The 19,436-nt window shown below is 34.9% G+C and overlaps 1 protein-coding gene across 3 annotated transcripts in view; it reads left to right on the forward strand.

Moving 5' to 3' along the window:
• SLC16A7 (solute carrier family 16 member 7) overlaps nucleotides 1–19,436 on the forward strand; it is a 168,286-nt gene that overhangs the window by 79,121 nt on the left and 69,729 nt on the right. The window contains exon 1 of one of the 3 annotated variants that reach the window (XM_025402356.1): nucleotides 9,402–9,526. The exons of the other annotated variants lie outside the window; for them this stretch is intronic. The gene's annotated coding sequence lies outside the window, so the exon portion shown is untranslated. Of the gene's footprint in view, nucleotides 1–9,401; nucleotides 9,527–19,436 lie in introns of those variants that run through there. 3 annotated transcript variants of the gene reach the window in all.

A 19,436-nucleotide genomic window follows, 5' to 3' on the forward strand; every position in this document is an offset into this window, starting at 1 on the left:
AATAACCTGAAAAATAAAGGCATTTTCTGCCTGACTTTACTGGCATCAAGGAAAAGCAAGTTAGAAAGGCTATCCCACTTTGCAGTCAAAACGTCCAAGAACAGAACTTTTACAAAGGATAGAGAGGCAAAAGACAGGAAAAGTAGAAACCAGTCCAAGTCTGTGGGATTCGTAGCCAAGAAAGAATGAAACAGTGCATCACTGAGGTGGTCCTGAGAGCTTCCAAGAGTCTGGGGCCGAACATCACAGAAGATAGAGGACTTTTTCCAATGTAGTGTTTTCAAGATATTATTTAACCAGATTTGAAAAATAGCCTTGGAATTTATAGGCATTATGTCTAGTCTTATTTCTTTTAGACTGAAAATGAGTTATCTTGATTGCTATTGTGTTTTGGATTGAGAAGAAGGCAGGTAGGAGAGAAGGAGGTTCTTTAGCTTCTACTCTTCAGAATAAGTAAAATGAAAATTTCTCCACCTCTTATATTCTTGGCCACTCTCTACTTGCAAACTTTTTTTTTTTTTTACCTCTATCCCTGAATGATTAATCTCTATTATAATACTGTATTTATTTTCTTTATATAGAATGCAATCTATAATTATCTTATTTATATTTTTAACTTTCTCATTGCCTCTCTCCTCTACTAAAATATGTATTCATATTTTGTTTAGCCCTGTAGCCACAGTGCTTGACAAATAATAGGCTTTCAACTGATATTTGTTGAACAAATGAATAGATGAACTGATGACTAAAAATGAAGTTAGATTGATAGTAATAATTGTAGTTCTTTGGACTGTTCACCTTCATTTGCCTTTTCTATGACCCTGAATTCTCTGTAAATTCCTGCACCAAATATTTGTGGGAAGCACATGAGCTGAAAGAGAGGTCAAATGAGTTTTTGCCCTACTGCTTTCTCATCATTGCTAATGCCCTCAGTGGAAAAAGCAACAGCGCAACAAAAACACTGCCTGTGGAAAGTTCTTGTCCTCTTGTGCTTCCAAAGTAACTGATTCCCAAATACCCAAAACTGAGGTGCAGGCAGCAATGGAAAAAATGACCCCTGTTCAAATCCATGCCATACTTGACCATATATGAATTTTAAAACATCATTGTGTTTAGAGTCTTAAAGTATTTTGTGAAAACAGCTTCTGTAGCATCAGTTCTTAAATCACCTATCCCCTGGAACCTCAAATTTTCCTGCAGACGAGAAAAGTGTATGTACCATGTCATCCATCTTGTTTATTGTTTTACTCCCTCCTGGGCATCGGTGCACTGTCCTGTCTGTCTGTAGCCACATTGCAAAACAAACAAAATTGTCAGTTCATGCAAATAAACTCCTAGAATGTTCATCAGTTCTCTAGCTCTGTAAGCATACAGTTGGGAGTCCCAGCTTTACCTGTGCCAGCAAATGCTGTTTTTTTTGTTTTGTTTTGTTTTTTTAATCTAGGTACTTCTGTGGCTCATTGCAAATATGTTTTTATAGAACTGCTTCAAAAATTGTAGAAAAATTGTTAATATTTTTCCTAACTAAATTATCTCCTGTAATAATCTTCCTTTTCATCAGGTAATTCCTACAAGTTAGAGAGATTTAAGCATGGGGAGGAGGATGGAATGAAAAGGAATGAAGAGTAATTCTCACCTTGCAGCACCTTTCAAGTTTAAATGTTACTGAATGTAGTATTTTGAACAGTGATTCAATTTATACTGTTTATTAATTTCTTATATTTGGATAGGGATCTCTCTGTCACTGGTTTCTTTGAGAGGGTCTGCTGTGGGCATATAGGGAACCCATAGCATTCGGGTCATTTTTTCTTAGGCCCCTGAGGAGCATGGCTGAATTCAGTTGAACTCCTCTCAGAATAGGTCTATTTCTATCACCTATAGGGACCAGCTTGGAGCCAATTAGAGTCCTGCGACCCCAAGAATCTCATAATACAGCTTCATTCCCCAAGGTCTTTGAAAATACATGTTACATGCTGATCCCAAAGGAACCGGGTTAAACTGACCCTAGAAATTCCAAGTAGAATTCTACTGGTCATTAAAAAAACTTTTGCTGAGACTAAAATTTCTTTACCCAGCTGTACTTAGTACTTTGTGAATCCTGTACCTCATTTATGGAAATACATTCGGCTTTTAAGCTAAATCCATTGAGTAGATCTAAACTTTATCATTATCTGCAGATAATGATTCTAGCAGCAATATCTATTTTAGGATTACATGTATAACAAACTACATGTTAGGGTTATTTTATTTTTAACTGCTAGTTTATATAATTAAACGTACATAAATTTTAACATCTTGGGGGACAAAAGACTACTATAAAAATAATTTTATGAATAGTTATAAAAAAATAAAGTTCAGCATATCCTGACATGAAGTTATTTCCTTGGCCTAAGGTCACTTTATTAGATACTATAGTGAATATAAATGATTTATTCACTGTTTATGGTCTCAGGATGCTTACAGTTTAGATTTTCTTGAGAAAAAAAAGAAAAAAACTTTGTACATGAAAGCCAGTCTAGGAGTTCTGTATTGTCTAACTAAAACAAATTGCGGCCTCACACAGTAGCTCACACCTGTAATCCCACACTTTGGGAGGCCAAGGTGGGTGGATCACCTGAGGTCGGGAGTTCGAGACCAGCATGACAAACATGGAGAAACCCCGTCTGTACTAAAAATACAAAATTAGTCAGACATTGTGGTGGGCACCTGTAATCCCTGCTACTCAGGAGGCTGAGGCAGGAGAATCGCTTGAACCTGGGAGGCAGAGGTTGCGGTGAGCCGAGATCATGCTATTGCATTCTATTCTGGGCAACCAGAGCGAAACATCATCTAAAAAAAAAAAAAATGCATATTGACATAATGAAGATGTTGAGAAATTGTGAAATATAACATTTAACAGAAAATTTCTCAAATCTACCAACCCGTGTAATACCTGTCAACATCCTGTGAGACAGGTGTCTTCTGATAGAGTGTTATGCAATTTGAATAAAATGTATGAAATTATGGAAAATAGGCAAGAAAAATTTAAGGTAGTCAAACTTTGGTATGCCTTCTGTTGAAGATGGAGGAGTGACCCAATCTGAGAATTACTATTGGGGGATCAATCCTGCTAGGATGCGTTGGAGAGAGGCCAGAAGCGTGGAGAGATATAGGAGGCAAGGCTGGGAAACTGAAAGTAAGACAGTCCTTTAGGGGACTATTACAGTTGTCCATGTGTGAGGTGAAAAGCACATGAACCATGATGATCAAGAGAGAAATGAAAAGAAAGATGCATTCAAGAGCTATTAAAGAGGAATTACTTATTAAAGAAAGGAGTTGGGGTTTTTCAGCTTAGGAACGGTTCCTGCAATGTACAAACTCAAAAATTTAACATTTCAGTGGGGTGCCCGTTTGCAAATATCTAGGAAGTAGCAATAAATGCAGAATTTAAATTTAGGAAAAGGATTACTGCAAGAGGTAGAGAATTGGAGCACACCATGAATAAAAGTGGTAACTGAATCTATAGAGATAGATAATATTATGGGGGATATGTAAAGAGAAAAGAGCCAACAATTTAACCCTTATGAGAACCCACATATGTAGGACCTAATGAGGAAAAGTAGCCATTGAATAAAGAGTAGTGATATAATAAGAGAGAGGCCAAGGACTGCAAAGTCTCAAGTACAAAGTACAATTGAATATTATTACATACCGTTAAAAATGTTAATGAGATGAAGTTCAGTGGCTTTGGAGATTAGAAAGCTATAGCTCATCTTTAGGAGAAAATTTATTCAGTCAGACTTTATAAGAGAAAGGTCCAGTGCAAGAAATTCACAATGCCAATGTGGTGAGATAGTAGAGTCTACAAGGAAACGTGACTCTTGCATGAAATTTTGAAGTAAAGAAGATGAAAGAAATTTAGTGGTGGCTCAAGATAAAGGCAACTCTTAAAGAGGACATTTTTCCTACTTTTTCTAGGCTCAGAGAAATATACACATTTTGTAGGCTAAGGAAAGAACTAGAAATGACTGATAAATTAAAAATAAAGTGTGAAAATTACTGATACCAAATCCTTTAGAAAGACAAAAGACTTCGTTAAAAATCATAAGTAAATGGGTTAGCCTGAGACGGACTCCTTTTCCTGTAGGACCGAAAAGAAAGGAAAGGTTGTCTGATAGAAGATAGAAACCTCCTTCCTGCTGCTCCCAGGTTTGAAATGTTGTCCTTCTAGTGAGCGGGGTAGGAAGGACAGCAACCTGGTGCTCCCCACTCAGCTGTTGGTGGGCTGTCTCTCAGGCTGGAGTGAATGGGGTTGCTAAACCAAAGGTCAGAAAAGCATGGTGTCTCTGGTGGAGAGTGAAGGTGTATCGAAGAAGTGTTAGGACAAGGAACACACAGCTGCTTCTCCACGCTGCAGCAAAGTCAGAGCAAACATGAGTGTGTAGACTGGGGCAGAGTGGAACCCAGTCAGGCAGGGAAATCTCTGGTCTAGGATGATGAGCAGATACCCAGATATAGGAGGAAAGGTCAAGGTGGAAACAAAATTAAACAATAACATAATTTGAAAATTGAGAAATTAAATTAGTATCAAGTTGATGCCTGGCATTATTGATATATTTTATTCCCTGTTGTCACCAAACCTGGAAGAGGCCCGTCTACAGGTCTTTAGGGGGAGGCAAAGGGGGAAGAAAAATGGACACAATGAGTAAAGACAAAATGTTCCTAATAATTTTGTTACTTCTAATTTAGTGTGGTACAAGTATGCCATCAATTCCCAGAGGACTGTGTGTGCTTGTTGATGTGTTTTAGGGGAGACTCAGAATCTTGACTAGTACAGGAAGGTATGGGGAAAAGAAAAAGCTAAGTTTTTATTTTCTCTGTATTTAAGATGATGGTTCTTTCTGGTCATCTTCCAGAATTGACAAGCAGGATCCAACAAACTGATTTTAGCAGCTGCTATAGCTTTCATCTAGGTTATATTTAACTATGGGTTCATTTTTATTCCATTCAGCACCAACTTCATTATCAGTGTTTAGTGTTTATTATGTAACAATAACAAATTCTAAATATAAGGACTTAAAGTTGTGAATTCTGTGATTTAATATGACATTTCCTTGGAGAGGATTTTCATAGTGAATCTTGATGTTTATAGAATGTGATGGAAATGATCTATTTCAGCTTTGCCTCTTACTTTAATGGGTTTTTTTGATCCTTTATAGGACATGCTGGTGGTGAACCGACCTCACTGATGTCAGTGTCATAAAATGTATATAGAAGCTCAAAAAAGGAAATACTTTTTGGAGTGTCTGTAAATAGTCAACTATTATGCATTATTTATGATGTATTTAATGGATTTTTAAATGCTATTGATCATGGTATTTTTATCCAACAACATATGGTTGACATGATTCCCACTTGATAGTCGTATAGTACAAATGTTTGTTTTAAGAGTATATGAATTGGGCAAATACGGGGAACTAAATAACATATATAGTTTATGAATTGAAATATTAGTTCTTTTATATTTGAATATACAGTATACAAGCTTCTGTTTTCATTCTGTCTTTGAAAAAAGCCTTCACGTGATTTATTTGCAATATTGAGCTAAATTGTACCAGTTTTGTAGGAACATATTTTGTTAAGTAGTATAAAAAAATTTATTAATTTAATCTTCATAAAAGGAAAACTAAACATATACTAGATTCTCTGAGGATCTCATATTATAGCTTTTATGGAAACTAAATTGTGATTTGAGAATAGAATAAAATTCTAAGCAGTTTTAAGGAACTAAGACTTGGCCTTTGGGAGCCTGTAGTATTTAATTGTTAAGCACAGGCCCTGTCTGCTTATATAATGTAATTTCTTCAAATGATTCTTTCAAAATAACTTTTTTTTTTTTTTTTTTGCGGGGGAGGGTCCCTGTTCTGTTGCCGTAGTTTTTAGGAGCTTGGAAAAGTTGTTAAAACACTGTCCATATGTTTATTACTTATTTTGAATGGCAGTAGCATTTTCTTAGAGCAGGGAAGAAATTTGTGTTTTACATGCTAAGACAGCCAATAAGAGAACTATTTTAGTGTCGTTGAATCAAAGTATGGGAGCTCAGAGGGACTCAGAATACTAAGTTCTGCACTGTGTTTTTTACAAATAAAGAAACTAAGATCCAGTATTATTGTCACTTGGCCAAAATGTTACAACACTTTAGTGACATTTACTGTGATATATGTTTTTAAATACCACATGGGATTATATTTTTGCACATCACATAAAGCAAGTTACTGGATATTGAGTCATCTTAATCGCTTGGTCATTTTACATTTCCAACAGTCACTGTTCTTTTCCATATCCAGCTTAGTAGCATATTTTATAGTATAACACTCTTAAAGACATTGAAAAGATTATTTGGTTCTAGTTAATACAAATAATAGTACCATCGATTCTTTATAAAAGACATGCCTCTCTCTATGTGCTTCATTGCAGAAAATTCAAATTTATCAGACCTGCATGAGACCACACCATTGATCTCTTCTCCCTGCTACATTCCCGACTGTTTTGTAAACTGAAAAGACTTACTGGTGTCTGACTTACTCCTGCAAAAGATTTTAAGAGATGCTAAGCAAAATTTCAGTTAGGAGGAATCAGTTCAAGAAATTTTTTATACATCATGGTGACTGCAGTTAATAACAATATGTTGTATATTTGAAAATCGCTGAGAGTAGATTTTAAGTGTTCTCACCACAGAAAATAAGTATGTGAGGTTCTATGTATGTTAAATACCTTGATTTAGTCATTTCAGAATGTACACATATAGCAAAACATTTTACATCATAAATATATACAATTTTTACTTGTTAATTTAAGGAATATATTAATAAAATGCTATAAACTAAAAAAAAAGCTAAAGTCATACTCTTGGTTTGGTCTTTTCTTTGGCTTAGTGACCTTGTTTTTACTTGTCCTGAGTGTCTTAACTTGAGAATCTTTTACCAGGCTAAAGCTAAGTGGGGGATGGGGGCGGAACATATCTTTCCATCCTGCAAGTCCTACAATACCTATCCCTTTTCCTATTTTTGTCCCTGCTATCCTGCTATTATGGCTTTATAGCTTCCATAGTAACCTTCTAAATGTAGCTAATTACCACCAACTTATGCAACCGGCATCATCTCCAAACCTCTTTTCCCAGAGCCCCAAATACATTGTGTACTTTTTCTGCATTTGAAGAGATCAGGGAAAAGTTTTACCAAATATTTTGTTACTGTTTAACATATCTTGCCATTTTTCTAACTTCTTCTAACAGATTCCTCACTACTGGCTGCGCATCCTTGGAGCCAACGTGTTTCTTGGGATTTTGTTTTATGCACCCTAGCTCAGATTTTGTTATTCTGTCAAACAACTGCAATCTCTTAGGGCTTACAATAACAGATATTTATTTCTTACCCATGCTATGCTGCTTAGGCACTATGGGTCAGCTGTGGCTCTGGTTGGTTCTGAAGGGCTCAGCTAACCATCAAACATTTTCTTATTTTGAGGGATCCAGGCTAAAGGGACATGTTCTTATTTTGGAAAGCAAGGACTACTATAAAGGCAAAATATGCAAACATATTTTAAACATACTCTTGGACATGAACCACACTGCATTGACTTACATTCTATTGACAAAAGGAAGTCACATGTCCAAACCTAAAGTCAATGAGTAGGAACTATACTTTGCCTACAGAGAAATATGACAAGTATGAGTAGGGGACAAATAAGTATTAACAAAAATAAAATCTACCAATTCAATTCACTTGTAAGTATATGGTAGAAGAAAGATCTGGTAACTTTATTATGTTCCTATGAATTCTACAGTCCTTCCCTTCAACATGGCTCTTTCATAATCCTGATTATTGGTATTATTTTCTGAATCTAGTGGATAGTTAATATTCTATGAGTTTCAGCTTTCATTTCCTCTTGTTTTGGCAATTACCAACTAATTGAGTGTCTCCTGAAGTCATTGGGGAAGCACATAGCTGGAATGGTGGAGGCAGAAGACCTGGCAAGTGACCACGAGGAAAGCAAGTATTAGAACAAGCAAAATACAGGAGGGTGGAGAAGGAGTGGCAATATGACCACTTTAAGGAGTTCATGAATGAAAGATAATAAGTTGGTAGGAAGTATATGGCTTTTAATTCATTAAGAGCATAGTTCTAGGGTGAGACAAACACTATGGTAGACTTTCAGACTTTAAACAAGATATTTGACATGTTTGAACTTTATTTTCATTGCCTGCCAAATGAAGACAGTAGCCAAAAGATAGTATTATGAGAAAATGTGTATTAAATTGTTAAGTGTCTTGCTTATTGATACTTACCTGTACCATAATAGGTGGCAGCAATGATATATGTATATAGGCAATTGGTAATCAGCAAATGTTATTTATATCTAAATTTTTGTGTGGTGACTGTAGGTTTCCTCTTTACAATTATGCAGGAGTCTCGTAATTTCATTTAGGTATGACTAAAAACATCAATATAAAACAAAAAAAGGTGAAAGTTAAAAAATAATACTTTTCTTACCTCTCAACTTAGGAAAAAAACAGAATTATATGTAAGATATTTTTGATCTTCCATTTTGCATTAGTCTCCAAAGATTCTCTGGTGTTTTGGTTATTTTCTCAATTTGAAAGCATTGGATCATTAACTGGCATTACAAAAGAGGAGGTAAAGAAAAATCCCTGGATACTTCTGGGAAGATTACATGGCCAAAGAATATCTTTCTGACTTTTATATTAAAATGTCCATTTAAAAAAAAATCAAATAAAAAACCCCACAGGATCTCTAAGGTAGGATCTCTAAGGTATGATCTCTAAATAAAATACAGCTTCCAGTTTCATTGTATTGCCTTACAAAAACTGTATTTGAATCAGTTGTGGACTAGTTAAACCTATTTTTCAAAGCAGACATAAAAATAAAAATTAGGGCAAATAAGTAAATGTGTAATATTAATTTAAGTACTTTATATATTATCGTGTTATAGTGGTATTATACCAACTTAATATAATTAAGGAATTATAATTTTTTCTGCAATCCTTACCCTAATTCTATAGCCTATGTTTATGTTTTTTTACGTGTATCTTTTATAACATTTTGGAATTATGCTATCATACAGGTTACTATCAGTATTTTTAAACTAAAAATTATATAACAAATACTTCCCTTTTTATTATATAGCTTTCATAATTATTTAATGTATATATAATAGTTTATCAAATGAATGACAGTAACATATGCAACTACTTCTCCGAGTTGGCATTTAGGTTAGTTTTCCCATATTATAAGTATGATTACTCACGGGAACTAGGGGAAGGGGTCATAGAATTATGAGACTATAGCTGACAAAGTGTTGAGTGACAAAGAGATATGTCATAGATGGAACTAAATATGTTCAGGATTCTGAAGAGCAGTGGTTCACAAGGAAGCTTCTGCCCTCAGGTGGGCAGAGGAGTCCATACATCAGGGAGACTTATGTCTTGGTGAAATGGAAGACCCTGTTTCTCAATGCCTGTGGCCAGGTTGGTTCACCTTGCTGTGTTACTTTTCTTAATCCTGCCTCAGTAATACTGTATTATTTAGAAACTTTAGGGATTCTAACATCTTTCTGAATCTCATCATTGATATCAGGAGATCCTGTGGGTTTTTTTATTTGATTTTTTTAAAAATGGACATTTTAATATAAAAGTCAGAAAGAGTCTTTGGCCATGTAATCTTCCCAGAAGTATCCAGGGATTTTTCTTGACCTCCTTTTTTGTAGTGCCAGTTAATGATCCAATGCTTTCAAATTGAGAAAATAACCAAAACACCAGAGAATCTTTGGAGACTAATGCAAAATGGAAGATCAAAAATCTCTTACATATAATTCTGTTTTTTTCCTAAGTTGAGAGGTAAGAAAAGTATTATAAGTGGCTTCCCAGCTATGCTCTAAGGAATTCTAAGCTTTTTAGGAAGAACCAGGGACCATTTCAGGAGTCAGGGGATGCCAATAAGTGGAGTTCCAGGCTCTCTATGACACTCCCAACCCCATAAACCAGAGTAACTGGTTTGCGTAGTAGGATTCTGAGTAAGATTTCGTTCCTAGAAAGGACTCTGTGGCTTTAAAAACTTTAGAAAGAGAAAAACACAAACAAAACAGAATATACACACAATGATTGTTGGCATCCTCTTTCACTGTAGAGCCATATACACAATTTCTCTCTGGGAGAGAATTAAAGACTGCACACATGCTAACATGTAAAACTCCCAGATAAATTTTTCCCTAAAGGACATGAAAATCATATTTAAAAGTTTGGGCTGACTCCCTTTTGAGGAAGGGGCATGATATTCAGCACTGTTCCGGCTTCCCATGGAAGGGAAGAAAAAAATAATTTCTTTCTATACTTTCTAAGTTCTTAGCTGCAACCCCAGTAACTAAATGCAGATTAACAAGAGAAAAACAAAAGGAAGTTTATTAAAGTATATACCTCATTATACTTGTGAGATACCCAGAAAAATGAGTGAATCTCAAGGAGACGGATTTGAATTCAGGCTTAAATACCATTGTCCACTAATTAAAAGAAAGAAAGGTGTGGGAATGGCCAGTTATGTGGAGATGCCTAGGAAAACCAGATAAACAATGATAAGGTTTGTTACACAGATTAAGTCCATGCCTTCTCTTTTCATAAGTCTCTAGTGATTTAGTTGTTCCTCTCTTACTGGTGCAGAGAGGGAGACACCGTTAAAAATAGAAATTTCCTTTATAGATATAAATTTCCCTTACAAAAGGGTGGCTTGACTTTCAGAGCTTCTCCTGTGTCTGATGGTTCTCAAAATAATCAGCTCAAAGTAACCCTTAAGCTAAAGAGTCATATTCTGGGGTCGCATATTCTGGTTTTCTGTAACAACTAGATAATATCTATAAGCAAGGATCGATTTCTCTTAAATATGACAGAAATTTAGCTACAAGGAGAAAAACATTAGAAAAAAATAAGAAAATTTTATATTTAATATGAACAGAAGTACAACTCACAACCAAGTAAACGCGTAAGGAAATACATTTATATTTGCATACTAAAGTTTTGTATTTCAACATTTTTGTATTTTCAAGTTTTTAATAGAAATATAAGATTTACTCATTATATAACATTTAAACATTTCAAAAATATATAAATCCCACATGGTCACTTTCCAAAGGCATAATTTGTATAGATATGTAAATGTATGTGTATTATCTCACTAAAGGAAGAAGCTGAGGCAAAATTAATATGCATAGAAAGTTTATTTGGACCAAGCTTGTGGATTGCAGCTCTGGAACATAGATTCAGTTGCCTTGAATATACACTCCAATTAGTGGCAGTCTACAAGTGAATTTTTAAAGGAAAAGAAGAGGGGGTTCTTGAGTTGTTTGTAAAAAGATTACATTAAAATAACATCAGCTATTGATTGGCTATATATTGTTTTTGTTTGTTTGTTTTGTATTACAAACTCCAGAACGTGAAGATAATGGATGAAGCAGCTAGTCAAGAACAAAATTACTTTGAACAATTGCCTCCAGGCATGGGTGGGGAACAGGGTCTGGGCTGACTGAAGTCTCATACTCGTCTTTCTGGGCCTGATAAATTTCGATACTTCATATAGCTTATATTGCTCTGAGCTAGTTTTCTTTTCTCAACCTAAGTAGTCTTTCTGTGTATACAATTTAAAATAATTATATTCTGTTCTACATCTTACTTTTTTTTTTTTTTTTTTTGAGACGGAGTCTCGCTCTGTCACCCAGGCTGGAGTGCAGTGGCCGGATCTCAGCTCACTGCAAGCTCCGCCTCCCGGGTTCACGCCATTCTCCTGCCTCAGCCTCCCGAGTAGCTGGGACTACAGGCATCCACCACCTCGCCCGGCTAGTTTTTTTGTATTTTTTAGTAGAGACGGGGTTTCACCATGTTAACCAGGATGGTCTCGATCTCCTGACCTCGTGATCCGCCCGTCTCGGCCTCCCAAAGTGCTGGGATTACAGGCTTGAGCCACCACGCCCGGCCTTTACTTTTTCATTTATTACACTTTTAGCAACATTTCAGCCATATCAATGTGTGTAAATCTGCCTATTCATTTTATAGTTATATGATATTAATACTTTTTTATGAGTGTACAATTTATACATTTTCTAATGACTTTCAGTTTGCCACAGTGATAAATGATGTTGCCCTGGACATCATGTGTCTTTGCATACCTGTGCAATTGTGCCTACAAGAAAAACATCTTAGTAGTGCAGTTGCTTGGTTAATGGCTTTTATAAATGAGTCACCACTACTACTATCCTAGTTTCCTAGTGCAGTTGTAACAAACTACTACAAACTTGGTGGCTTAAAACAATAGAACTGTATTCTTAATATTTCTGGACGTCAAGATGAAGAACCACATTCCTTAAAAAGGTTCTATGGGAGACTCTGTTCCATGCCTCTTCTAGTTTCTCGTGGCAGCTGGCATTCCTTGGCTTGTGGTCACATCACTTTCTGCTGGGCCTCCATCTTCACAGCACATCTCCTCTCTGCATCTTCCTTTCTGTGTGTCTGTCTCTGAACTCCCTCTGTCTCTTTTTGTTATAAGGATACATGTGATTTCATTTAGAGCCCACCTGGGTAATCCAGGATAAGATTCTCTCTCGACAGCCTTAATTTATACACATCTTTTGCCATATAAGGTAACATTACAAGTTCTGGGGATCCAAACATGGACATAGCTGGCATTAAAGCTATTATAACTGTTTTACACATAATTCTACATATACAGTCTGAGTATATCTCGTCTGAAATGCTTGTAAGCAGGTCAGCTGTGGAATTTTTCACTTGTGATGTCACATAGGCACTCAAAAAGTTTTGGATTTTGAAGCATAATTTTTTTGATTTTTGGATTTGGGGATGTTCAACCTGTATTAGGAATCAGGGGAATTGTTTGGTATGGGAGGTCCACTTCCAGTTCTTCATAGATAATTACATACTGGTTTATATTTTTTTTTCTAACTTTCCCATTATAAAACATTTTTAGTTAGTTTGATCCTTATTGCCAATTAGCATTCTCAGAGTCATTTAACCACTGCAATAGTTTAGTCTAAAAACAGGTTTTGTGTTACTGACATTTTGTGAGCTATGCACTATTGATATCGCTCTTCTCTAGATGTCAAAGTAAATTAGTCAATAGGATTTACGAGATGGTCCACTTTGAAGAATAAAATAGCCTCTTGGGATTAGAGTCCAATTTTAATTTAATTACATGTTGGGAAAGAAAAGATTTGGTTCAGTTTAATTTCTGTTGTAAAATTGGGTGAGTTGTCACCTAAAGTTAAACATTGTACATTAATTTGATGTTGCTATATCCTTTTGTATAAAAAAAGGAAATAGCTAAAAAAACAGACAATCATTCTTTGAGAACAAATTAATTCATTTAGGCGAAAACATAATATAACTTACTACTTATAAACACTTTATAAGTAGGATGTAGAGAAAAACTCATGCTTTAACTATAGGGCTTCTAGAGAAATTTATAGTGAAAACAATAGTCTAAGAACTATTGATTATTTTGGGACTAGTTTGGTGAGTCCATTATTTCTAGACTGTATTTTGAAATATAAACTTCTGGATAGCATGGGATATTGATAAGACTTCATAGAATGGAGGCATGCTGGTTTAGGCTTTGAAAGTCGAAGAAAGATTTTTCACAAAATAAATAAACATTCTAATACTTTATGTGACTGAAAAAGCCTTGAATATAACATTATAGTCTAGCCATGGATCATCACTGATAGTTTAATTACTCCTATGTCTTACATATTTTTCTCCATAGTTTAATCAACTGGTATTGATTCTAAAAGAAAAGGCGAAGTTATTGGGCTTCAGTTCATCCCACCACATAAATTGTTGAAAAACACTTGCAGGTCACTCTTGTAAACGGTGATATTCTATTGGAGCCTATATATTCAAAAACATTGTGGAAAGCACAGGTGTAAATGAGCTGGAAAGATGATGAATTTCAAAAGACTTTGAAGGATAGTTGTAGTTTTAGAATTCCAAAGATAAGAATATGAATTCTGATGAACAATACCATCAGAATGGACATGTACAAGAACTGAAATTTGGAAATTTCCAGAGGAATAAAACCGAAGGAGTATAATTGTATGCAGAAAGAGTTAGCTTTCATGTTGTGTTATAGTAGAATCAGCAACAAAGGCCCTAATAAAAAAATACTAGTTGTGGTAGCAGTTTGGTCACCTACTAGACATTTTACTTAGAAAAGTCACTTTGCAATTCTGATCATTTATGCCCTCGTCTATAAAATGTGATTCAAAATACCAGTTCCCTGGAGTTCATGGGATTAAGAAAGTAAATTATTTGCATTTTTAGAAAAATAAAAAGCTCTAAAACATTTTTTATTTTTTATGCACCCTGTTATAAGTAAAGCCCATCATAAAACATATGGCATATGAGTTATTACTAAGGAACAAAATTAGCAGATGGCAAAGCCCAACTTCTGGCTATAATAATTAAAGCTACTTTTGTAGGGGGAATAAGCTTATGCCTACTTGGACTTCAAGAAGCAGTCCTCTAAATAATGGTTTTTCCAAGTCGAAGGAAAGCTTTCTCATTGGCTTAAGGATTGTTGGTTTTCTACAGGCTTTGTGGTCAGACACACAAACTCTAAAACACTACCGTTTTAAAAATACTTTTAAACCACCTTAATGGGGTATGATTTACATACAAAAAAAGCTGTCTATAATGTGTACAACCTGGTTAGTTTGGAGATAAGTGTACACCCATGAAACCATCACTACAATCTATGCCTTAAATATGTCCACCCCCGGCCGGGCGCGGTGGCTCAAGCCTGTAATCCCAGCACTTTGGGAGGCCGAGACGGGCGGATCATGAGGTCAGGAGATCGAGACCATCCTGGCTAACATGGTGAAACCCCGTCTCTACTTAAAAAAAATACAAAAAACTAGCCGGGCGAAGTGGCGGGTGCCTGTAGTCCCAGCTACTCGGGAGGCTGAGGCAGGAGAATGGCGTGAACCCAAGAGGAGGAGCTTGCAGTGAGCTGAGATCCGGCCACTGCAATCCAGCCTGGGTGACAGAGCAAGACTCCGTCTCAAAAAAAAAAAAAAAATATGTCCACCCCCAAAAGGTTGCTTCTGCTTTCTTTATTTATTATTGTTACATTCTGAACAGAAAACAACATAAGATCTACCCTCATACCACATGGTTTAAGTGTTCAGTAGAGTATTGTTAACTATAGGTACTATGCTGTACAGTAGATCTCTAAGATCTATTCATCTTGCATAATTTTATCTTTGTTTCTTTGACCAATTCCTCCCCATTTTCCTCTTTTAGTACCTGGAAACAACTATACTATTCTCTGCTTCTATGCTTCCTCATCTTTAATGTTTCCACTAAAACACTACCTTTCATTTTTAAAACTAAAGATTAGTAAATGCATTGTATAAATATATCTGCATAAATGTATATGAAATATATGATGATAGTTTAATATATGTAAAGAAAAGGATGCAACATAGATCGATATAGATATAACTATCAAGCAGAGTCTTCCTGGATTATTTACTCATTTGTTGAAAGGAACTCTGGATGTGAGCTAGTCTTTCTGGAAGAAAATAGGCCAATTAAGTTAAGGTGCTGTGAAATTTCACAGAAATGTTGGTAAGCATGTAGAATTTGGACTTGTCAAGGTCTCTTTTATCTGGTCCCTAGGCTGGCCTGCATAAATTATATATATATTTTTATTTTCTTGGAGGGTTGCCACATGGAGCCTGTATAAATTATGAGTATAATTAAGCACATAGACTGGAAGATCAGAACCTAATTTTTAGATATGCCTCAGGTTCTCTTCTGAGGCTTTGCCTGGAAGCCAGGGAAGTTCTCCCTGCCAGAGGAAATAGATATAAAATAATTTCTTCAAAATATAAAGGTTTTCTACCTTTGGATGAGCTGATTACTTGGGGTGGGATGGAGCTGCTATTCTCAAATTACCCAGCTTTAAAAAGCAGCAGATGGGTCCGAAGGCTCCCTGTAGGACCAGAGCTGATGTATGTGCCTCTTCTCACTGCTCTAATCCCAGGCCCAGGAGACCCATTTAGTGTGAACTCTTCATTCCTAGCACAAGTTAGACCTTTAGTTCCATCCTTATGAATTTCTCAGTGTTTATTCATGACTTTTAAGCCTCTTTACTCATCTTCTTCCTAGTCCCCACCCACCCGCCATTTCTCATGGACTTGGCATGCAGATCACACTTTGCTCATACTTTCATACAAACCTCATTTGACCTGGTGGCTGTGTTGCCTTTGTTCAGCACTTTAGAATAGGTGGCCCTGGATATAAGGCAGACACTGGGTATTTAATGAAGGTATTGACATTTTTCTTAGTTTTGATCTAGGGAAAGAAAGCCTTGGTCTAAACAAAACAAACTCTTAGGTACTAAATTCTATATATTCAGCAGCATATTTAAATTGAAACAAATATATCTGATGGATTAGAGATTTAGCATATTTTTCTGTCACCCCGATTTGATTAGGAAATTTGAATTCTAAATCACAAGATCTCTAAAATAATTTGTCTCTTTCCTGAAACCCAGTCTGTCTTATTATAAGCCATTACTGACAGTATTTCTAATAATAATATTTCAATTTTTTATTTTCATTGTCAATGGATATTTAATTTATTTAATTGAATTTTAGAGAAAATTATTTAAATGAGTATAGGGAATTATTTAAGTGACAGATAGTGAATGCCAATAAGAATTTTCTTTCTTATAATCATAGGCTTGTAGTTTACTGTTGTTTTCTTTTTAACAAAACCTGATTTTTTTAATCTTATACTTTTTATTTTTTTTTCTCATGCCATGTTTGGTCATTTTAGTCATATCTTAGTTCTATTATTGTATTGACAAAGATGTATTCAATTTCACTAATTATTAAAAGATGTTCAAATTTTATTGAGGTGATTTAAAGGCAGTGGCTCTAATTTGGCTTACTGAATTCAAATATGCATGTAATGATTTGTTTTTCTATTTCTTTAGATAATCCAAAATCTACTCTACCTCTCTTCATTTGTAATACCTTCAAATATCACACTTCAAGGTTTAGTGACTAGGCCTAAAGATTTCACATATAATCCAAAGAAATCTGTTCAAGTGGACATCTATCAACAGGTAAAACTATGCTTTTAACTCTGTTTTTCTTGTCTATGCTTACAAGTTGTGCTTGTTAAAAGAAATAAGACACAACTGATATAAATTGTATTAAAATATTATAGAATTGAGCATAGGAAAAAAAGGCATGAAGCCAATGAGTGTGTATTACTTGGATCTTGACAACTGGTCAACTCAAGAGTCACTAATAAGGCAGACGTAACAATGTTGGAATTATAATTTTTGAAACTGATTGGTTCTGGGTCTGTTTTCTAATGGATCAGTTAAGAGATCATAAGATGTCATTTTATATGAAGAAAAACAAAAGAAGTAGTAGATAAGAAAATGAAGAACTATATGAGTGGCGCCTTGCACCCTGGAGCCCACAGTTATCATTCAAATCAAGGAAATGTGCTGAAAACAGAGAGTAAAATATCAGATAAATGAGAAATAAATTGATGAACTGTGGGAAAAGTGTAATGCATAAACAGAAAAGATTGAGGAGAAAAAATGCTTAATATGTTTTTTATTTAAAGGCAAGTATACTTTTGAAAGGAACGATTTGTGTAGCATCTAAGAAAATAGCTTCACTTTTATAACAAAGCAGAAACAATTTGAGTAGTTGACAATTCAGAGAATGAACATGCAGTACATTAGAAAAACATGAATTTAATAGGGAATATAAATCAGAATTCCTCGGTGATATTCCTTCAGACCGGAATCTAGAGAAATGTGAAACAGCTGATTATCTATGGAAGGCTGATGTGCAGGTCACCTATTGTCATTCAGAATTGTTAAAGAAAGAACATTTGTGCATTAAAATATGTCTGGGGATATGATTGATACTTAGAGGAGGTGAATATGTAGTTGTGTGCATGTGCACACGCATATGGATGCACATGTGTATGTGTGTTTGAGATAGAAAAATGGGAGGAGTCAAAGGAAGGGCTGGTAGTGTATGCTATTACTATCCATTTTTACTCCTTTCAGTTTTTCCGATGCTTCCATTTTTTTAGTCCTTTTCTGAATTTGGATGATGGCCTCATCATTTACTTGTATATACCATAGTCAAGATACATTTAGCAAATATTCCTTTCCTTTCCTTTTCATTTAGGATATCATCTAAAGCCAACCTCTTCTCAGGCACTTATACCATAATTGCTACCAGCATTTGCCTTGAGATTGCTGCCCCTGTCTAGAAAGGACTGTTAAAAAAAAAAAAAGTCTGCCTCAAACAAACATATAGGGGCCTAACATTTTATTCTGATTTATTTCTCTTTAACTTCATTACAAAACAAAACCTGAAACTTCATACTTACAGAGATAAAATGACAGCAGATGGCATAATGGGTGAAATTTTTTTTTTCAAGTTCAAATATTTATAGCTATTTATTGATCAATTTGTCTTTTATTTACCCTATTATATGCTAATAACTATACTGAGAACTTGGAATACAATAACTGCCTTGTTATCTTAGAATCTGATGGGAAAGATGGATAGTGAATAAATCAGTGGAAATGTTATTTGAAGGCAAAAATATTGTAGCTGTTTCCAAATTATTCATTGGGAGAATGAGGAATTTGGAGAAATCTATGCTTTCCTATGATTCAAATTGAAATCAGAACTATAAGAAAAGTACTTATTACAATAGCTTATAATATTGAGATAAGGTAAGAATCTAAACAGTCCTGAATTTTTTATGAAATAATTTAGAGAATATTAACCAGTGAAATATTGTTAAAACTGATTATGCAGCTATTTGTGATTTTTAAAGAAATCCAAATAAATGAGAAATTCAAATCTTAGAACTCTACTTCTATACAGCACATTTTAATTAAATTTATATACATAAATATATACACACATTGAATATACATATATACAGGTAAATATTTACGCATTTGTTGTTTCTTCAATTCTAAGAAGCATGTATTTCACCTTTTAACATCTTTGAAGTCAGGATGTCTTACACTGGATGGCATTTTATGATCATTGTTGCTAATGTTGCCTATGCCTATGCACATTTTAGTGATTGTTTCTGATCATGGTTGGACAGTTTCAGTCTTTTGATATTTCAGTCAATAAACCATTTGTGGACCATTAGAGGAAGGAATATAAGTTCTGTTGTTCACTGAGTATCTTCTGTTGATATTTTCTGGTAAGACGAAGAACATCAGTGTCAAAATTTAAAGTGGTGTAAGCAGCTTGAAAGAAATTCCTAGAGACAGTAATGGAATACTCTGTAGAAATGCCAAACCGTGGAT

The sequence above is a fragment of the Theropithecus gelada genome, chromosome 11 (genome assembly GCF_003255815.1).
Source record: "Theropithecus gelada isolate Dixy chromosome 11, Tgel_1.0, whole genome shotgun sequence".
In the NCBI taxonomy this organism is placed as follows: Eukaryota; Metazoa; Chordata; class Mammalia; order Primates; family Cercopithecidae; genus Theropithecus; species Theropithecus gelada.